The sequence below is a fragment of the Pseudorca crassidens genome, chromosome 10, assembly GCF_039906515.1.
Source record: "Pseudorca crassidens isolate mPseCra1 chromosome 10, mPseCra1.hap1, whole genome shotgun sequence".
Classification (NCBI taxonomy): domain Eukaryota; kingdom Metazoa; phylum Chordata; class Mammalia; order Artiodactyla; family Delphinidae; genus Pseudorca; species Pseudorca crassidens.
In genome coordinates this window covers 22616692-22639622 of record NC_090305.1, presented here as the reverse complement: position 1 = coordinate 22639622, position 22931 = coordinate 22616692, and the positions used below count along the sequence as shown (strand labels likewise).

The 22931-nt window shown below is 40.5% G+C and overlaps 1 long non-coding RNA gene and 1 pseudogene across 1 annotated transcript in view; both read left to right on the top strand.

The window, feature by feature from the left end:
- Window positions 1-6: 6 nt before the first annotated feature.
- LOC137231800 (uncharacterized) overlaps window positions 7-22931 on the top strand; it is a 31292-nt gene continuing 8367 nt past the window's right edge. The window contains exons 1-2 of the long non-coding RNA XR_010946733.1: window positions 7-143; window positions 374-891. This is a non-coding gene — a long non-coding RNA (uncharacterized lncRNA). The remainder of the gene's footprint in view (window positions 144-373; window positions 892-22931) is intronic.
- Window positions 16334-16491, top strand: LOC137233176 (small nucleolar RNA SNORA70; annotated as a pseudogene).

Sequence of the window (22931 nt, the reverse complement as noted above, 5' to 3'; positions counted from 1 at the left end):
GGGTGTCGGCGGGCGACCGCGGGAGGGCCTAGCGGCGCCTGCGGAACAAGGAGAAGGCGGGGGGCCGGAGGGGAGAACCAGCAGGAGGAGTGAAGGGCGAGAAGAGACCCGGAGGGGCAGGTGGCTGAAATGCAGTCGTCCAGGTGACCCGAGGAATCCTCTGGAGAAAGAGGGCCGCGCATGCGCGTGGCGGAGCGCTGAAGCCCATTGCCCACAGGGCGCCTACGGGCGCCGGGGCAGGCGGGCCCGTCCCGCCCAGGGTGTGGGCCCGGGCGCTGACCCGGCTCGGGCTGGTCCCGGTTGGGGCTGGGAGCCGCCGGGGGCGGGGCAAGGGCGGGTTGCGGACATTGAGCTACACTGCTCCTCTCTCCAGGTTAGTCCCGGGAGAAGGTGGCTCGCCGAGTCGGCGGCCAATTACGTGGTGGACCTGCGGGTCTCAGCTGGCACGTCACTTCCGACAAGTTGAGTTTAAGCCTTTTAACATTAAAGGATTAGCTCAGTTTTCCCTGCCGTGGGCTTCGGATGCTTGGTCACCTTGTCCTTGCTAGGCGAGCTTTACGGAAATGATCTACCTCCTCCGATGGAGTGGGAGCCCCGAAAGAGCTGGTACTGTGACTCTGCTGCTCACCTTTGTGTCCTCAGCTCCTCGCTCGGTGCCCGACCGCAGCGAGCGCGCAGTGAGCACCCCTTCTGGGTGCGAGCCAATCCCGACTTTTTCCAGTTTTGTGGCTTTGGCTTGAGGTTCTCCGCAAGAGCAGATGGTGGTTTTGCGGCGGCTCCGGACTCCTGCGTTATAGCTTCCTTACTTTCCTGTCCTGTTGCTGGAAGCTTCGCAGCCTTGTGACTTTGGAGGACGAGGGCGAGATGATGAGGAAGAGTCGGTGGACAGAGGTGTGATGAGACTGGGAGGGAGGAGGTGCTGAGTTGAGTTGATGGAGCTGGGGAGGAGTGGATGCTGGGTAAAGGGGTGATGGGACTGGGGAGAAGTTGGGGCTGGGGAAAGGTGTGCCGCGGCTGGGCAGGAGTTAGTGCTAAGAGTAGACACTGCTGGTTGAAAACGCAGCTTGCCCCGCCTACTCTCTGGCAACACTTGGCATACAGAATGCTAACCGAAAGAAATGAACAAATTTTGGTGTACCCTTCGAGGTGAAATGGCCCAATGGCCCAACTTGTTCCTGTGTAAGTTGTGATGCTGTTTACAAACACTGTGCAGTATTTAACCTCTCATCCTGGGAGCCAGGAACTATTTATTTGCAGAAAATATCTCATGTGGGAGGTATAAAGATTTAGGGTCAGGCATGCTAAATACAGCTGGTCTGCTTTTTCTTCACTGTTCTTTAGTTTTTGTTCACTTTTTTTCAGTAGCAGTGATTTGAAGAGGATTAAGCTTGATAAAATTACATTTATTAACTTTTTTTCCCCTCATTGTTATTTGACCATTGGGAATTTTAGCAGCAGTACTCTTTCTAGTTCACGGACTGCCTCATTCTAAGGTAGGGTAGTTTGAAAGCCACAAATTGGGCGGTCAGCTTCTTTATCCTTACTTTATAGGGAGCGTGGTGAGGTTTGGTTCTGGTTATGATTTGTAACTTTTAAGGTGTTGGCTAGCACTTCATTCTGGCTTTCTGTTTGTAGGTGGCCAGGGGTGTGGTAATGTTAAGCAAATTTCCAGGAGGAAGTGCATTTCTGAGGAGTATGAAGAATGTGGTGGCCTGGAGACTAATAGATTATTAAGATGACTTTACGCTCAATATGGAAGGAAAGAGGGGAGAATGTCTAGGTAAAACTCTAAAATTATGAAGGGCATGTACTATGTCATAGAACAGGGTTTGGCAAACCTTTCCTGTAAGGAGCCAAATAGGACATATTTTTGGCTTTGTTGCCCATACTCAATTCTGTCTTTGTAGTATGAAAATAGCGTTAGACTATAGTAAATGAGTGAGCGTTGCTGAAATTTGAATTTCCTATAAATTCTTCACTTGCCTTGAAATTTTATTCTCCTTTTGATTTTACCCCCAATCATTTAAAAATGTAAACACATATTTTAGGTTGTGGGCTGTACAAGCACAGGTAGCAGACCATAGTTCGCTGACCCCTGACATAGAACAGTAATGAAGTACCCAGTATTTTTCAAGAGAGAAAGCCTGGGAAAGTGAGTGAACACAATGCTATGATCTCTTATTTCCATCTGTCTATATGATAACACACAAAATAATAATAAAGGAAATTTGAAATCATAACACAAATTTGTTATGACCTGTGAAACTTGGTTGGCTGAGATTTATGAATATACTAAGATACAAGTACATTTTTTAAACAAGGAAAGGTATTCGTTGTCTAAAATTAAACGAGATTATAGTTCAGGAGAGGTGGAATAACACTGAATTGTGACGTTGATTTATATCAACAAGGGATTTCCAACATAGGAATATGCAAAAATGAGTAATAGTAATATGAAGGATAATTTAAAAAATTTAAATATACACTTTAATATTGTTTTTATATCAGTAAAAGATATATCTGATATATCTTTTATATCAGAAGATAACTTGGAACCACTGAGTCACATAGAGGAAAAGGATGTATTAGCAGTGCAGGTAGAAAACTGCTTGAGGTCAGATATGAGATATGGTAGATTGGGGAGGGAGAGGGTTCAACTGTCCAGACTTCCGAAATTCTTCCTCAGAAGAAGGCAAAGCATCTAATTTTCCCCCACCATTTTTTTAAATTATAAAAAATTTAAACTACAGAAAGACGGTCGTCAGTCTTTTTACACTTTACACTGTGCTTTTTATACTTTATACTGGCTGTCTATTATCTTTCCAATTCAGTAACATTGGAACTACCTGTTCTTTTTCAAGTCTATAGCACTGCTTCATTATGTAGGTGTATAATTTATTCAGCCATTTTGTTTAGAGAAAACATTTAGGGTTTTTCCAAGTCTTATTAAATAAAGGCTGTAGTGAACATTCTTGTACATATATCTTTTTCCCTCAGTTTTATTGTGATATAACTGACGTGTAACACTGTGTTAGTTCAGGGTGTACAACGTAATGATTTGATATATTTGCCCATATGTCTTTTTTGTTTTTTTTAACTTCTCAATAAGGAATGTGTCTTTTATTTTTTTTTGAATTTTATTTAATTTATTTTTTTAAACAACAGGTTCTTATTAGTTATCCATTTTATACATATTAGTGTATACATGTTAATCCCAATCTCCCAGTTCATCCCACCACCACCACCCTGCCCCCCGCCACTCTCCCTCCTTGGTGTCCATACCTTTGTTCTCTACATCTGTGTCTATTTCTGCCTGCAAACTGGTTCATCTGTACCATTTTTCTAGGTTCCACATATATGCGTTAATATACGGTATTTGTTTTTCTCTTTCTGACTTACTTCACTCTGTATAACAGTCTCTACATCCATCTACTTCACTACAAATGACCCAATTTCGTTCCTTTTAATGGCTGAGTAATATTCCATTGTATATATGTACCACATCTTCTTTATCCATGTGACTGTAGATGGGCATTTAGGTTGCTTCCATGACCTGGCTATTGTAAATAGTGCTGCAATGAACATTGGGGTGCCATGTGTCTTTTTGAGTTATGGTTTTCTCTTGAGTATATGCCCAGTAGTGGGATTGCTGGGTCATATGGTAGTTCTATTTTTAGTTTTTTAAGGAACCTCCATACTGTTCTCCATAGTGGCTGTATCAATTTACATTCCCACCAACAGTGCAAGGGTGTTCCCTTTTCTCCACACCCTCTCCAGCATTTGTTGCTTGTAGATTTTCTGATGATGCCAATTCTAACTGGTGTGAGATGATACCTCATTGTAGTTTTGACTTGCATTTCTCTAATAATTAGTGATGTTGAGCAGCTTTTCATGTGCTTCTTGGCCATCTGTATGTCTTCTTTGGAGAAATGTCTATTTAGGTCTTCTGCCCATTTTTTGATTGGGTTGTTTGGTTTTTTTTTACATTGAGCTGCATGAGCTGTTTATATATTTTGGAGATTAATCCTTTGTCCATTGATTCATTTGCAGATATTTTCTCCCATTCTGAGGGTTGTCCTTTCGTCTTGTTTGTAGTTTCCTTTGCTTTGCAAAAGCTTTTAAGTTTCATTAGGTCCCATTTGTCTATTTTTGTTTTTATTTCGATTACTCTAGGAGGTGGATCAAAAAAGATCTTGCTGTGATTTATGTCAGAGTGTTCTTCCTACGTTTTCCTCTAAGAGTTTTACAGTGTCCGGTCTTACATTTAGGTCTCTACTCCATTTTGAGTTTATTTTTGTGTATGGTGTTAGGGAGTATTCTAATTTCATTCTTTTACATGTAGCTGTCCAGTTTTCCCAGCACCACTTATTGAAGAGACTGTCTTTTCTCCATTATATATCCTTGCCTCCTTTGTCATAGGTTAGTTGACTACAGGTGCATGGGTTTATCTCTGGGCTTTCTATCCTGTTCCATTGATCTATATTTCTGTTTTTGTGCCAGTACCATATTGTCTTTTTTTTCTTTTTCATTTTATTTATTTATTATTTTTGGCTTCGTTGGGTCTTCATTGCTGCACGCAGGCTTTCTTTAGTTGTGGCGAGCGGGGGTTACTCTTCTTTGCAGTGCGTGGGATTCTCATTGCAGTGGCCTCTCTTGTTGTGGAGCACGGGCTCTAGGTGTGCGGGCTTCAGTAGTTGTGGCTCATGGGCTCTAGAGCACAGGCTCAGTAGTTGTGGCACACGGGCTTAGTTGCTCTGTGGTATGTGGGACCTTCCCGGACCAGACCTCGAACCCGTGTCCCCTGCATTGGCAGGCGGATTCTTAACCACTGCGCCACGAGGGAAGCCCTATCATATTGTCTTGATTACTGTAGCTTTGTAGTATAGTCTGAAGTCAGGGAGTCTGATTCCTCCAGCTCCGTTTTTTTTCCCTCAAGACTGCTTTGGCTATTCGGGGTCTTTTGTGTCTCCATACAAATTTTAAGATTTTTTTTGTTCTAGTTCTGTAAAAAATGCCACTGGTAATTTGATAGGGATTGCATTGAATCTGTAGATTGCTTTGGGTAGTATAGTCATTTTCACGATATTGATTCTTCCAATCCAAGAACATGGTATATCTCTCCATCTGTTGGTATCATCTTTAATTTCTTTCATCAGTGTCTTATAGTTTTCTGCATACAGGTCTTTTGTCTCCCTAGGTAGGTTTATTCCTAGGTATTTTATTCTTTTTGTTGCAGTGGTAAATGGGAGTGTTTCCTTAATTTCTCTTTCAGATTTTTGATCATTAGTGTATAGGAATGCAAGAGATTTCTGTGCATTAATTTTGTATCCTGCAACTTTACCAAATTCATTGATTAGCTCTAGTAGTTTTCTGGTGGCATCATTAGGATTATCTATGTATAGTATCATGTCATCTGCAAACAGTGACAGTTTTACTTTTTCTTTTCCAATTTGTATTCCTCTTATTTCTTTTTCTTCTCTGATTGCTGTGGCTAGGACTTCCAAAATATGTTGAATAATAGTGGCGAGAGTTGACATCCTCATCTTTTTCCTGATCTTAGAGGAAATGCCTTCAGTTTTTCACCATTGAGAATGATGTTTGCTATGGGTTTATCGTATATGGCCTTTATTACGTTGAGGTAGGTTCCCTCTATGCCCACTTTCTGGAGAGTTTTTATCATAAAGGGTGTTGTGTTGAATTTTGTCAAAAGCTTTTTCTGCATCTATTGAGATGATCATATAGTTTTATTCTTCAATTTGTTAATATGGTGTATCACATTGATTAATTTGCATGTATTGAAGAATCCTTGCATCCCTGGGATAAATCCCACTTATTCATGGTGTATGATCCTTTTAATGTGTTGTTGGATTCTGTTTGCTAGTATTTTGTTGAGGATTTTTGCATCTATATTCATCAGTGATATTCGTCTGTAATTTTCTTTTTTTGTTGTATCTTTGTCTGGTTTTGGTATCAGGGTGATGGTGGCCTCATAGAATGAGTTTGGGAGTCTTTCTTCCTCTGCAATTTTTTGGAAGAGTTTGAGAAGGATGAGTGTTAGCTCTTCTCTAAGTGTTTGATAGAATTCACATATGAAGCCATCTGGTCCTGGACTTTTGTTTGTTGGAAGATTTTTTTTTTTTTTTTTTTTTTTTTTTTGTGGTACGCGGGCCTCTCACTGTTGTGGCCTCTCCCGTTGCGGAGCACAGGCTCCGGACACGCAGGCTCAGCGCCCATGGCTCACAGGCCTAGCTGCTCCACGGCATGTGGGATCTTCCCGGACCAGGGCACAAACCCATGTCCCCTGCATCGGCAGGCGGACTCTCAACCACTGTGCCACCAGGGAAGCCCTGTTGGAAGATTTTTAATCACAGTTTCAATTTCCTTACTTGTGATTGGTCTGTTCATATTTTCTATTTCTTCTTGGTTCAGTCTTGGAAGGTTATACCTTTCTAAGAATTTGTCCATTTCTTCCAGGTTGTCCATTTTATTGGCATAGAGTTGCTTGTAGTAGTCTCTTACGACACTTTCTATTTCTGGGGTGTCTGTTGCAACTTCTTCTTTTTCATTTCTAATTTTGTTGATTTGAGTCCTCTCCCTCCTTTTCTTGATGAGTCTGGCTAAAGGTTTATCAATTTTGTTTATCTTCTCAAAGAACCAGTTTTATTGATCTTTGCTATTGTTTTCTTTGTTTCTATTTCATTTATTTCTGTTCTGATCTTTATGATTTCTTTCCTTCTGCTAACTTTGGGTTTTGTTTGTTCTACTTTCTCTGGTTCTTTCAGGTGTAGGAACCTAAGATTTTTCTTGTTTCTTGAGGTAGGATTGTATTGCTATAAACTTCCCTCTTAGAACTGCTTTTGCTGCATCCCATAGGTTTTGGATCAACATGTTTTCGTTGTCATTTGTCTCTAGGTATTTTTTGATTTCCTCTTTGATTTCTTCAGTGATCTCTTGGTTATTTAGTAACACATTGTTTAGCCTCCATGTGCTTGTGTTTTTAATGTTTTTTTCCCTGTAATTGATTTCTAATACAATTAGAAATTGCTTGATATGATTTCAGTTTTCTTAAATTTACTGAGGCTTGGGCTTCCCTGGTGGCACAGTCGTTGAGAGTCCGCCTTCCGATGCAGGGGATGCGGGTTCATGCCCTGGTCCAGGAAGATCCCACATGCCACAGAGCAGCTGGACCAGTGAGCCATGGCCGCTGAGCCTGTGCTCCGCAATGGGAGAGGCCACAACAGTGAGTGGCCTGCGTACCGCAAAAAAAAAAAAAAAAAAAAAAAATTTACTGAGGCTTGATTTGTGACCCAAGATGTGATCTGTCCTGGAGAAGGTTCCATGTACACTTGAGAAGAAAGTGTAATCTGCCGTTTTTGGATGGAATGTCCCATAAATACTAATTAAATCTATCTGATCTATTGTGTCATTTAAAGCTTGTGTTTCCTTATAATTTTCTGTTTGGATGATCTGTCCATTGGTGTAAATGAGGTGTTGAAGGCCCCCACTATTACTGTGTTGCTGTTGATTCCCTCTTTTATAGCTGTTAGCAGTTGCCTTATGTATATATATATGTGTGTGTGTGTGTGTATACGTATATATATATGTGTGTATATATATATATATATATATATATATGTAATTGTTATACTTTCTTTTTGGATTGATCCCTTGATCATTATGTAGTGTCCTTCCTTGTCTCTTGCATCATTCTTTATTTTAAAGTTTATTTTATCTTATATGAGTATTGCTACTCCAGCTTTCTTTTGATTTCCATTTGCATGGATATCAAATGGAATTTCCATTTCCATCCCCTCACTTTCAGAGTGTATGTGTCCCTAGGTCTGAAGTGGGTCTCTTGTAGACAGCATATATACGGGTCTTGTTTTTGTATCCATTCAGCGAGCCTGTGTCTTTTGGTTGGAGCATTTAATCCATTCACGTTTAAGGTCATTATCGATATGTATGTTCCTATGACCATTTCTTGTTTTGGGTTTGTTTTTGTAGGTCCTTTTCTTCTCTTGTGTTTCCCACTTAGAGAAGTTCCTTTAGCATTAGTTGCAGAGCTGGTTTGGTGGCGCTGAATTCTCTTAGATTTTGCTTGTCTGTAAAGCTTTTGATTTCTCCGTTGAATCTGAATGAGATCCTTCCCAGGTAGAGTAATCTTGGTTGTAGTTTCTTCCCTTTTATCACTTTAAATATATCATGCCACTCCCTTCTGGCTTGTAGAGTTTCTGCTGAGAAATCAGCTGTTAACCTTATGGGAGTTTCCTTGTAAGTTATTTGTTGTTTTTCCCTTGTTGCCTTCAATAATTTTTTTTTGTCTTTATTTTTTGTCGATTTGATTACTGTGTGTCTCCTTGGGTTTATCCTGCCTGGGACTCTCTGTGCTTCCTGGACTTGGGTGGCTATTTCCTTTCCCATGTTAGGGAAGTTTTCGACTATAATCTCTTCAAATATTTTCTCTGATCCTTTCTCTCTCTCTTCTCCTCTGGGACCCCTATAATGTGAATGTTGTTGCGTTTAATGTTGTCCCAGAGGTCTCTTAGGCTGTCTTCATTTCTTTTCATTCTTTTTTCTTTATTCTGTTCTGTGGCAGTGAATTCCACCATTCTGTCTTCCAGGTCACTTACCTGTTCTTCTGCCTCAGTTATTCTGCTATTGATTCCTTCTAGTGTAGTTTTCATTTCAGTTATTGTATTGTTCATCTCTGTTTGTTTGTTCTTCTGTGTCATTGTTAAACATTTCTTGCATATTCTCGATCTTGGCCTCCATTCTTTTTCCAAGTTCCTGGATCATCTTCCCTATCATTATTCTGAATTCTTTTTCTGGAAGGTTGCCTATCTCCATTTCATTTAGTTGTTTTGCTGGGGTTTTATCTTGTTCCTTCATCTGGTAAAAAGTCCTCTGCCTTTTCATTTTGTCTATCTTTCTGTGAATGTGGTTTTTCTTCTATAGGCTTCAGAATTGTAGTTCTTCTTGCTTCTGCTCTGCGTGTATGTCTTAAATTTTCATACCATCTGTATTAGTAGGACAGATTCCTGGAAACTGAGCTGCTGAATCAAAAGGCACGGAAATTTAAAATTCTAATTGTCTTCTAGTTTCCTTCCCATAAGGTTGTACCGATTTCTGCCCACACCAGCATGTTATGAGATAGTCTCTTTGCTTACAGTGGAGCCAGTGTTGACATTTTCATATTTAAAAATTTTTGCTAATTATTTTCATTAAAAAATTTTAATGATTGCATAACAGGTCTTGTTCTGCAGGTGACATACATTGTCCAACCTTTATTAGCAGATGGGCATTTACTTAGTTTTCTGTTGTTACTTAGTTTCCTTTCTTTTGCCTTAGTTTCCTCTTTATTTTATTTTATTTTACTGCTGCATAAGTAGTGTTAGACTAAAGATTCTCTGAACATTTGTCCTTATGTGCTAGTGGATTCATTACTGTGAAAACGGTTCTGGGGTTGAAGGGTATTATTTACAATCAGCTCTCTGTATCCGTGGGTTCTGTATCTGTAGGTTCTCCATCTGTGGATACAGAGGGCTGCCATTTTTTAGAAGGGTCTTGAGCATCAGTGGATTTTGGTATCTGTGCGGAACAACTGTAGTACTAATTTTAATGCATATTTCATTACAGCATTTTTAAAAAAAATTTAAATTTTGGTTGTGTTGGGTCTTTGTTGCTGCATGTGGGCTTTCTTTAGTTGCGGCGAGCAGGGGCTACTCTTCGTTGTGGTGTGTGGGCTTCTCATTGCGGTGGCTTCTCTTGTTGCAGAGCATGGGCTCTAGGTGTGCGGGCTGCAGTAGTTGTGGTAGTAGTAGGCGGATTCTTAATCACTGCGCCACTGGGGAAGCCCCCTTACTGCTTTTTAAGAAGGCTGTTATTCTTTACATTTACCTTGGCAGCAGTGTATGAACTTTCCCCTTTCCCACATCCCCAGGAGAGAGAGTTATTATCTGCTTTTATTTTCTCTGGCCAGTAAAAAATGTCTTGGTTATTTGAATTACACTTTTTCTTACTTAGTAATTTTGAATATCTTTTTGTTGTTATTTGTTTGTTTGTTATTGGGATTTGTTTTCTGTGCATTTCCAATCCTGTCTTTTGCCTGTTTTTCCTGTTGGGTTGTCTGTCTTTTGCTTATCAATTTATACATACATACATACACACACATGACACACTGTCCTCATTAAGAAATCTAGCCTGACCCTCAGATTCTAATTTACTTCCCTAGGTTTTCTTACAGTGTTTTTTATTTTTTACATTTAAGTCTTTATCTTTGTTTTTAAAAATATGATGTAAAGGGAAGATCTTTATTTTTCTCTAGAGCAGTGCTGTCCAGTAGAAATAAAATGCAAGATACTTAAGTAATTTTAAGTCAAAGTTGCATTAAAAAAAGTAAAAAGAAACAAGTGAAATTAATCGTAATGTTTTATTTCACCAACTTAACCCATTATATCAAAAATATTTTTACATGTAATCCATTTTAAGCAATTATTAGTGGGATATTTTATGTTTTCTCAGACTAAGTCTTTGAAATCCAATGTATATTTTACACTCATCAAATCTCAATTCTAGACTAGGTGCATTTTAGGTGCTCAGTGGCCACATGTGGCTAGTGGTTACTGTTGAATAGCATGCATTAGATGGCTTAGATGGATGGCTAGTTGTGCTAGCTACATTTATTAAATAATCACCCTCTTTTCATTGAATTAAACTATCACACTTGTCATATCTGAAATTCTTTCATAGTGAGATCTGTTTCTGGATTTTTGATTCTATATTCTAATCTTCTATTTATCTCTTCTTAACACCAACACCATAGATTTTATTTCATTGATTTTATAGTATTTTCTGAAATCTAGACAGGCAAGTCTCTCTTTCCTGTTATTTTTATACTTTTTCTTAGATGTTTTTGGACATGTATTCCGTATACACTCTGAAATCATTTTTTACTGTTCCCTCCAGTCAAAGAAAAAGAGAAAAACCTATTGTGATTCTAAACAGAAAAACATTAAATGTATAATTTAATTTGGGTATTGTTGGCATTTTTTATGTGTCTTCCCAGCCAAGAATGTGGTTTGCTTTCCATTTATTTAGGTCTTATTTTATTTGTTCAATAGATCTTCATTTTTTAAAAAAAATTTATTTAATTTTAGCTGTGCTGGGTCTTTGTTGCTGTGCACAGGCTTTCTCTAGTTCCTGCAAGCGGGGGCTACTCTTTGTTGTGGTGCGCGAGTTTCTCACTGTGGTGGCTTCTCTTGTTGCGGAGCTCGGGCTCTAGGCGAGCGGGTTTCAGTAGTTGTGGCACACGGGTTCAGTAGTTGTGGCTTGTGGGCTCTAGAGCGCAGGCTCAGTAGTTATGGCACATGGGCTTAGTTGCTCCACGGCATGTGGGATCTTCCCAGACCAGGGCTCAAACCCGTGTCCCCTGCATTGGCAGGTGGATTCTCGACCACTGTGCCACCAGGGAAGTCCCAAGATCTTCATTTTTAAAAAACAGATTAATTTAGCATTTTTTTGGGCTGTTATGAATTTTTGGCTGTTTTTTTGGCTGTTACCATTTTTTTGGCTGTTTCTGATAAGCATACCAGGTGCTTCATTGCTTGGATAAAGAAGTAAGAAATAATTGATATTTGATTATTTCTCATATCTAGACCTCCATCACAATCTCTTACTAGTAGTAGTAAATTTTTAATTATAGAGTTCATTTAAATATTAACTGGCACTCTGTGTTTTCATAGGTTTCCCCAGACAGTTCTTGTGCATTTGGCCAGAGAAGCTCATTTGAGATCTGCTAATCTGTATGCTAAAGTTTCTCAAAATTTGTTTCTGGCTTATATGTCTCTCCTGAAACTCACACATCTGGAGTTCAACATGTATGAACTGAGATTTTTCCCTCTCTCTCTTTCACAACTAATGTGTTACTGAGTTCCAGGAATTCTTCTTAACTGCTGCCCTTTTCTCCCTCCCTAGAGTATCAAAGAATTTGTAGATATTTTAAAAAACTACTGCAGAGATTAAAGGGTCTCAATTTATAGAGCCTTCAGAAGTAAATTTCCCTGCCCTTTACATCGCCTGTGAAGGTGCTCTTTTGGTTTGAACTGCTCAGTCATTCTGTTGCTCTCACGAGTACCCCTTTCCATGTGCTAATACAGTTACTAGCACTGATATCTATCCTTTTCTGTCTGAGAAGATAAAAAAAATCCTAAATCCTAGGGCACATAGAAGGAAACCATGTACTGGGAGGGGGTTATGTATTAGTTTCCTAGCATTGCTATAACAAGGTATCACAAACTGGTGGCTTAAAAGAACAAAATTTATTTTCTCACAGTTCTGGAGGAAGACTGAAATCAAGGTGTTGGTCAGGTTGATTGCTTCTGGAGGCTTTGAGGGAGAATATGTTCCATGCCTCTCTCCTAGCTTCTTGTGGTGGCCGGCAATCCTTTGTTTCTTGGCAGTCTCTCTCTCCACTGTCACATGGTGTTCTCGTTGTGTGTCTGTGTGTCTGTGTCCATGTCCAAAATTCCTTCTTCTAAAAAGAACATCAGTCATTGGATTAATGCCCACCTTAATCCAGTATGCCCTCATTTTAACTTGATTACATTTACAAAGACCCTATTTCCAAATAAGATTGCATTCTGAGGTTCCTAGTGGACATGAATTTTGGGGGGACACTATTCAACCCAATATAGGGTATAAATTTTAAATTTCACTGGTGTCTGTAGACACTTCACCAGAGAGAAGTTTCCATGACACTGCAATATCCAGATGTCCTTGATGTAGACATTGAGTTGGTCAGTGGACTAGTCAGATTGTAGAACCATGGCTGCTACTTGTTCATATGCAAATATTTGGTTATGGGAAGCTAAGAGAATTAGTACTAAGTAGGAGAAGTTGAAAATAGTAACTGGCATGAAGATGATTTTTCTAACCACTTTTACGTATGCTCTCATTGTCAGCTGAGCCTGGGAAATTTGCCACTTTTGATCATCTGACTCTGTGTCGTGATACCACCTTGCTTGATTACTTGGTGCCAAGGGGATCATACCAGAGGTCATCCCTGGTATTCTTTGGTCTGTAGGCAAAGCCTTTTTTCAAATAACACAAGTGCAAGATGTGCTTATCTAAGTGGCACTTCAGTAGAGGAATCATGGGATTGTCAAGCTGTCCTCCACTGCCCTTACTTGATATGCATAGAAGAGGCACTTTTACCTCCAGGAAAGATTGCAGAATTTGGTTTTCTTGATTCTCAAGCTGGCTCTGTTTTAGGGAGGGGATCAAAAGGAGAAGTGGCTGCTCCTAGTACAGTGAGTATGTAGTAGGTATTCTATAAATGTTTGTTGAATTAAGGAATCTTTTTCTCATAGGGGTAGCTGTTGGCATAATACATAGCTAATATTTATCTATATAGTGCTTTGTCTCCTTTGACTTCCACAACATTAGTATGTGGAAGGTTTTATTACTTCAGCTCTTCCCACTGCCAAATTATCATCCATCAGAACTAAGTTATTGTTATTTGTAGTTCCCTAAATCTAGTGCCCTATTTCACAGCTTGATGCCTTTGTTTTCCTGGATTCCTCCTAATCTTGCTCCCACCTCCAAGTTGTTAATATTTTCTTTGCAAAACTTCTGTACTTTTATAGTGTTCTTGAACTATTGATTTTTTTTTTTTTTTTTTTTTTTTGCGGTACACGGGCCTCTCGCTGCCGTGGCCTCTCCCGCTGTGGAGCACAGGCTCCGGACACGCAGGCTCAGCGGCCATGGCTGACAGGCCCAGTCGCTCCACGGCATGTGGGATCCTCCCGGACCGGGGCATGAACCCCTGTCCCCTGCATCGGCAGGCGGACTCTCAACCACTGCGCCACCAGGGAAGCTCCTATTGATGTTTTTATATCTGTCCTCCACTGGACTAGGAACTACTTGAGAGCAGAAATTGTCTTTGTTTTCCCATTGCTTCACAGTGTCTGACACACAGGAAGCCTTAGCTCAAAGAAGGAAATCAAGGCTTGGAATGAATGAGTAATTTGCCTGAGGTCACACAGCTGGTGTATGGCAGAGCCAGAGGAGAATCTAAATCCTTAACCACTCAACAACTATAAAGAAGAAAACACTGCACGGGTGTCAGGAGACCCAAGGACTAACCTTGAGTTGGCAGCTCTTGTGTTATCCTACCTAGGTGAGATTCTTTACCTTTATGGTATCAGTATTTCAGTTCTTGTTTGTAATGCGCTTTTTAGGACCATCAACCAAAGGTTCTTTTTGTATGCATTTCTTCCAAGGAAATTGAAAAAGTCTCAATTCCCTATAGATTCCTTTTAAGAGAAGTCGCTGAAGAGAACTGTTGGCTATAATGAAGGTATGAAGAACTTCCTTTTCTGGCTCAAGAGTATCCCTCCTATGAGGAGTTCAGACTAGGTGTTCTATAGGGCCCTTTTGGATTTTATATTCCAAGTCTTTCTACCTCACCTGAATGCTCTCCGTTGATGACTACCCTTTATTCTTTCTTTCCCTCATCTTCATGTTGAGATGGAACGTTTCCTCAGGAGCGACCGCCTTCTGCTCTCCATGGTCCTGAAAAGATGTCTCTGGGCTTCCTGAAAGTTTGTGTTTCCCAAATGCAAATTTGAGTTTTGATTGGTTCTTGAAGAAAAAGAAGATGGCAGATGATCTGCTAATGACTTACTGGAAAACACAGGAGAATGAAAGGCACTACCCAGGTGGTAGAGTCAGATCTTCTGTTATTTTGCATTTCTCCATCTCTCCCTCTTTCTTTTGGCTGCCTCAGTGAGTCCAGCTCTGCTTCTCTTGTTGCTGAGGTCTCAGACCTTATGATTTACTCTAGAGGTGCTGGCATAACTGAGCTCAGATTTAGGATTAAGGAGATTAGGACTGGAGAAGGATTAGCTAGGTTCCAGAGGCTGATGGGTTTATCTGTCAGAGAGACTTCAGGAGCTCTGTATCTCTCACACTCAGACCTTTGTCTGCCCTGGGAGCAACACAGTGTTGTCACTGATCATGCCCTCATTCACTTCAGTGAATCCCTGAGGAGCTAGAATGTCCTCCCTCCCATCCTAAGAATTCCACTGCTTAGGAAGTGACCCAAAAGTGATAGCCTCTAAAGTCCTCTCCCTGTTCTCATAGAGCACCACAGAAAGATTCCAGGTGGAGATCCTGACCCTTAGGATGTGAAACTACTGGAATGAAATTTTTTTTTCCTTTCTTTCTTTTTTCTTTTTAAAGGGCATTTTCTTTGCTGTTGATATCCAATGCTTCACTGCTTTGTTAATTATGTTGTAATTCCTCTCCTGTATCCCTCCCATTTAATTAATTGCCAGTTTCTGACATTTCTAAACATCTTAGCTGTCCCCTCCTTCCTTTTCCACTTTGACTGTCCTATTTCAGGCCCTTCCTTATACTGTGGCAACTGACTCCCTACCTTTATCTGAGCATTTGGTCTCACTCCCTTGCCTCACTCCCAGTCTTTCCTCTGTACTGCCTCCTCGGTGATATTTCTGACTCAGAACTCTGTAGTATTCCCCTACTCAGTCATCCTTGATGGTGACTTTTATCCTTCACTGATTGGGTAAGACCTAAATCTCTCTGGAATGGCTTACAAGTCTGTTTATGATCTTGTTCAGTGGGCTGTCCTAACTTTATAGGTGGGAGATTTGTGAGGAAGAACAGACCACTTGTAGAGAAATAGACACTGCATCTTTGTGCACTTAGGTATATGGGGGACTCCATATGTGATCCCATTCAAATGTAAGGAGAGAAAGTTTAAAACAGCTTTCTACAGTCTTCGTTTTGGCTGGTGAAAGGAGCAAAGTGATCCTTCTTGTTTGTCAAACTGAGCACTTTCTAGGGAAGCCAAGATCTTTGCAAACTGCTCATGGAAATTACTCTTTCTCTTTGCAATAGATGTGGGCCATGGACCACTGAGGACACTCATTAAGCATGTACTCCTCAAATATTGAAGGAAGAGTCCATCAGAAACAAACTTTTATTGAGAGGCTGTGTTAGGCATTGTGCTAGGTCCCATGGATACCAGTGAACAAGACATAGTCCCTTCAGGAATCCGAGGTCATAGCTGGGAAAAGAGACAGCTAATTCCAAAATGTTTCTCCAGAGATATAGCCAGTTCCAAACTAACTGTAGTCTTGATCATAATTCCTTTATTTTTTTATTTTTTTCATAACTCCTTTAGAGTTATTGTTTTCATAGTCTTTTTTCTTTTATCAGTCTTTATAGTGCTTCCTCTTTTTTGCTTTCAAATCAGAATTTAACAAAGCCTTTATTGGCCCTGCTGACCTATGTAGCAACAATCTTCCCTTTGCTGCAGTGAGAGAAGTGGTCTGCATTTATTTTACTTTCCTCAATTCTCATCTTTCCCCATGGGGGCCCAGCGTGCAGTGGTTGCAAACAGCAGCCTCCTCAGTAGTGTGTGCAGCCTGTTGCCTGAATGGGTTGCCCTAAGGGACCTTGGAGACAGCCCTTTCCAGTGGACATTCATGACTGGCATGCTGCCCCCAATCTAGGCTCCAGACAGGTATGTGCGGCGTCTTTGGAAAGCCCCAGGGCACAGTGGCCAGGGTCCACATTGGCCAAATCATAATGTCCATCCACACCAAGCTACAGAACAAGGAGCATGTGATTGAGGCCCTCTGCAGGGCCAAGTTCAAGTTCCCTGGCTGCCAGAAGAGCTACATCTCCAAGAAGTGGGGATTTACTAAGTTTAACGGGGATGAATTTGAAAACATGGTGGCAGAAAAGTGGCTCATCCTGGATGGCTGTGCGGTCAGATGCATCCCTAATTGTTGCCCCTGGACAAATGGTGGGCCCTGCACTCTTTAGAGTTTTGACGCTGTCCCCTTCTTACTCATGCCCACCAATAAATCCTACTTTCCTGTCAGAAAACAAATTCTCATCTTTTTTTGACTTCTGCAGTCCCACTTCTTCTCGCCACTTAATTTACACTGTCTTCCAGTGGTCCTCAGAGGCCTTTCCTTAGTCTTCTCTATGGCACCTGACACCACTCATGGTGCTCCCTCAGTCTCAGAGCACTGTTGGATACCGTCCAGTCTGCTCAGTCTCTCCCTTTGTCCCCACCACCTCTTCCCCCTGCCCTCCCCCACCTGCCTCTCCCATGAACCTCTAACAGACTCTTCCTCAACACCCTCCTCACATTCCCAAGATAAGGTGAATCAAACTTTGAAGTGAAAAGAAAGTTTTATTTGGACATCATCTGCATTTCTTTTTTTTTTTAACATCTTTATTGGAGTATAATTGCTTTACAATGGTGTGTTAGTTTCTGCTTTATAACAAAGTGAATCAGCTATACATATACATATATCCCCATATCTCCTCCCTCTTGCATCTCCCTCCCACCCTCCCTATCCCACCCCTCTAGGTGGTCACAAAGCACCGAGCTGATCTCCCTGTGCTATGCAGCTGCTTCCCACTAGCTATTTTACATTTGGTAGTGTATATATGTCCATGCCACTCTCTCACTTCGTTCCAGCTTACCCTTCCCCCTCCCCGTGTCTTCAAGTCCATTCTCTATGTCTGTGTCTTTTTTTCCTGTCCTGCCCCTAGGTTCTTCAGAACCATTTTTTTTTTTTAAGATTCCATATATATATGTTAGCATACAGTATTTGTTTTTCTCTTTCTGACTTCACTCTGTCTAGGTCCATCCACCTCACTACAAATAACTCAATTTCATTTCTTTTTATGAGCCCCACTCTTGCCAACACCTTGATTGCAGCCTTGTAGGCACCCTGAAATAGATGACCCAGCTTATGCTGTGCTTGGATTGCTGACCCACAGAAACTGTGAGATGCTGTGAGATCCTCTTGTTTGGGGTAATTTGTTATGCAGTAATAGATAATATATTCTGATGTATGGAAATGCCAACTGCCCAATAACTGGAGGCCTGGGGGCCCATGGCAAATTATAGACTCCTTTGCCAAGTGTTAAAAACACCACTGATCCAACTGGATGATGATTTCTTGCAGCCCCACTTGCTGGGAGAAGAAGGAACCCCAGGTTCTAATTAGCTTATTATTCAGGCTACCCAGCATGAGCTCCCGGTGTTATTTTCAGACAGTTCTGCTTCTTGCATCATAAAGATAATAGAATAACACTAGAGTGAGTTAATAAGGTTAGGACAGTGGGTTATAGACCCTCTTATGTAGGGATGTGTTTTTCTATTGAAATCTCACTATGAGGAGAAAGAGTTATTGAAGGTACTAAATAAACTTAAGAGAAAGGAGTTTCCAAGAAAATGTCAGTATCTTAACTGAGAAGTAGTTTTGTGACCTCAAAGGGCAGGAAACAGGAAGCTGTAGGTAAGCTGTGGTAGAAGTGAAGGCTGATTTCTAACCAAATAAATTTCAAGAGAAAAAACCAAAAAGGGTCAGTAAGTTAGGAGACATAGCAACCAAAATCAGTGAGTACATCTCTTTGAATCCTGGTTTAAACACCTCAGTTTTTAAGAAAAAAATATAATTAGGGAAGTGTGAACATGTACTGGATATTTGATGATGTTAAGAATTGTTATTTTTATTTACTTATTTATTTTTTTTATGGTACGCAGGCCTCTCACTGTTGTGGCCTCTCCCGTTGCGGAGCACAGGCTCCGGACGCACAGTATCAGCAGCCATGGCTCACGGGCCCAGCCGCTCCACGGCATGTGGGATCTTCCCGGACCAGGGCACGAACCCGTGTCCCCTGAGTCGGCAGGTGGACTCTCAACCACTGCGCCACCAGGGAAGCCCAAGAATTATTATTTTTAGAAATGATATTGTAATTATGAAATTTATAAAATTAATTTTAGGGATACATTAAAAATATTACAGATGGGGCTTCCCTGGTGGCTCAGTGGTTGAGAGTCCGCCTGCTGATGCAGGGGACATGGGTTCGTGCCTCGGTCCAGGAAGATCCCTCGTGCCGCGGAGCGGCTAGGCCCGTGAGCCATGGCCGCTGAGCCTGCGCGTCCGGAGCCTGTGGTCCGCAACGGGAGAGGCCACGACAGTGAGAGGCCTGCGTACAGCAAAAAAAAAAAAAAAAAAAAAAAAAAAAAAAAATACAGATGAAATGATATATCTATAATTTTGTTTAAAATATCCAGCATGTACTGGGGGAGAACTAGGCGGGAATATAAATGATGCAAGGTTGATTCCAGCTATATGACATATGGAAAAGGCAAAACTATAGAGACAAGAAAACCTAGTGGTAACTGGTGGGGTGGGGTGGGATGGGGTAGGGAGATAAATAGGCAGAACACAGAGGATTTTTAGGGCAATGAAAATGCTTTGTATGCTATAATAATAATGAATATATGTCATACATTTGTTCAAACCATAGTATGTACAACTCCAAGAGTGAACACTAAGGAAAACTATGGACTTCATGATTATGATGTGTCAATGTAGGTTCATCCTTGGTAAAAAATGTACCATTCTGGTGAGTGGTGTTGATAATGGGGGAGACTGTGTAAGTGTGGGGCAGAGGGTATATGGAAAATCTCTGTACCTTCCTCTCAATTTTGTTGAAAATCTAAAACTTTTCTAAAACAAAATCTTTTAAAAAATTTAAAAAATACACATACAAAGCAAAAAACCCCAAAAAAACAAAATAAAACCTGTTCAGTAGAAGGACTCAATAGCAGAATTGAGCGGGCAGAAGAAAGAATTTGAAGATAGTTCAATAGAGTTTATCTGGTATGAAGAATTGGAAGAAATAAGAATAAAAAAATATGAACAGAGCCTCAGATACTGTGGGACAACATTAGTACCAACATATGCATAATAGGAGTCTCAGCAAAGGAGGAAAGAGAAAAAGCAGAAAAAATAAAGAAATAAAGGCTTAAAACTTTCCACATTTGATGAGAAACTTGAATCTATACACTCAAGAGATGTAAGATGATCCACACACACCAAGACACATTATGGTCAAAAGATTGTGAACAAAAGAAAGGAGAAAAATTTGCAAGCAGTAGGAGAAAAAGCTCATTACATATTAAACACACACCCACACACAATAAGAATAACAGCTAACTTCTCATCAGAAACAATAGAGGCCAGAAAGCATTGATACATTCAAAATGAAAAGCAAAATAAAGCTAAACAAAAACACAGAAACCACCAAATAACCTGTTAACAAAGAATCCTGTATCTAGCAAAACTATGATTTGAAACTGAAGATAAAAACATTCCCAAAGACACTGAGAGGATTTATTGCTAGCAGATCTGTTTTACAAGAAATACTATAGTTAAGTTCTTTAGGCTGAGAAGAAATGACACCAGACAATAACCCCAATCCACATGAAAAAAAGAGCACCAAGAAAGGTAATATGAACATAATTATGAAAAACATTATAAATGTATTTTTATCTTATCTGACTTAAATTATATAAAGCAATAATAAATTTATTGCATTGGGCTTCCAACATTTTCAGATGTAATATATATTCATGTGAATAATTGGACAAAGGATGGAGGAGGGAATGGAACTCTTTTGGAGTAAGGAAATGACAAAAATGGTAATTTGAATCCACAAGAGGAAGAGTACTGGAAATGCTAAGTACAGGGTTTAAAATGAAAGGCTCAAGTATGTTTTTTCTCTTTTCTCAACTTCTTTAAAAGAAAATTATATAAATCAGTATGATGCTATGTTATAAATATAGCTTTGTAATATATGTAGATGTAATATATATGACAGTAATAACACGAAGGAGAGGAGTTATAACAAAACTATATCAGAGCAACGTTTCTGTGCTTACTGGAATTAAATTAGTATTTATCCAAAGTATACTGTGATAAGGTAGAGATTGTAATTCCGAAAGAAACCACTATAGTTCAGAATTACACTTAGAAATGAACAAAATAATTTATATGGCTCCTAGCAAAATATCTACTTAATAAAAGACAATAAGGAAGGAACAGAGGAACAAAAAGACGTGAGATACATAAAAAAATGAAAAAAAAGGTAAACAAATCCACTCAGATAAAAAATAATATTAAATGTGAATGGATTAAACGTACTTAGTTTTCTGTGCTATATAATAAGTGACCACAAACCTAGCCCCCAAATCAACGCACATTTATTATCTCACAGTTTCTGTGGGTCAGGACTCCAAGTATGCCTCAGCTGGGTTCTCTGCAAGGCTGTATTAAGGTGTCAGTTGTGTTCTTAACTGGAGGATTGACTGTATGATCCACTTCCACACTCACTAAGGACGTCAGTAGAATTCAGTTCCCTGTGGTTATAAGACTGAGGGACTTGACTTCTTGCTGGTTGTTGGCTGGAGGTTGCCCTCAGCTCCTAGTAGCCACCCTGAGCTCCTTGTCACATGGGAGCCTCAACATGGCTGCTGCTTCAAAGCCAGCACAGGAGAGTGTCTCAACAAAGTCTACTAGCAAAACAGACTCTGTAGCAATGTGATCATAGGCATGACATCCCATCACTTTTGCCATATTCTCTCCGTTAGAAGTAAGTCAAAGGTCCCAGAGACAGTCGAGGGGAGGGTTATAATAAAAGGGCGTAAATATTAGAAGATGAGGATCGTTAAGGGTGATCTTAGAGTTTGTCTGCCACAGAGAGAACTTCTTTAACCTGATAAAGAGCATTTATGAAAAAACCTAACATCTTAATGGTGAAAGAATGAATGCTTTCCCCCAAGATTGAGAACAAGGTATGTCTGCTGCCACCATTTCTATAAGCATTGTACTAGAGGTTATAGCTAGTGCAATTAGAAGAAAAAAAAAAAAAGACGTCTACATTGGAAAGGAAGAAATAACGCTATCTTTATTTGAAAATAATGTGATCCTGCATTTTGAAAACCCTAAGGTACTCTCCCAAACACACAGATTACTGGAATGAATAAATTAATTCAGCCAGATAATACAGTACAAGATTGTGGCAGATAGATTCTAAGGTAACCCCTATAGTCCCTGCCTCCTGGTGCTCATTCATTTGTGTGATAACTTACACTTGAGGCTCTTGACCAATGGACTATGGCTAGGGTTATGGGATATCACTTATGTGATTACATTACATAGGATTGTCACTTCTATCTTAGAAAGAGGCTTTCTTTAGTGGCTTTGATGAAGCAAGCAGCCATGTTGGGAGGAACATGGAAAGTAACTGAGGGCTGCTTCTTGGAGCTGGGGTGGCCTCTGGTCAGCAGTCAGCAACAAGCTGAAGCCCTTCTTCCTATAGCCACATGGAATTGAATTCTGCCAACAGTTTGGGAGCTTGAAAGCAGATCCTTCTCTTGTCAAGTCTTGAGATGGCCAATACCTTGATTGCAGGCTTGTGAGACCCTAAGCAGAGGACCCACTAATCTGTGCCCAGATTCCTGCCCCACAAAGCCTGCAAGACAATAAATGTTTATGGTTTTAGCCATTGAATTGATGGTAATATTGTTACGCATTAGTAGAAATGTAATATGTATTTTAGTACCTGAAAGTGGGATATTGCTATAACAAAGACCTACAAATGGAATAGCAGGTTTGGAACCAGGCAGTTGGTAGAGGCTAGGAGAATTTTAAGCATGGTGGGGGACTTCCCTGGTGGTGCAGTGGTTAAGACTCTGTGCTCCCAATGCAGGGGGTCCGGGTTTGATCCCTGGTCAGTGAACTAGACTCCACATGCATGCTGCAACTAAGAGTTCATATGCCTCAACTAAGGAGACTGTGAGTTGTAACTAAGGAGCCTGCCTGCTGCAACTAAGACCTGGCGAAACCAAATAAATAAATATTAAAAAAAAAAAAAGCAGGGATGCGGGTTCGTGCCTCAGTTCCGGGAAGATCCCACATGCCGCGGAGCGGCTGGGCCCGTGAGCCATGGCCGCTGAGCCTGCAAATCCGGAGCCTGTGCTCCGCAACGGGAGAGGCCACAACAGTGAGAGGCCCGAGTACCGCAAAAAAAAA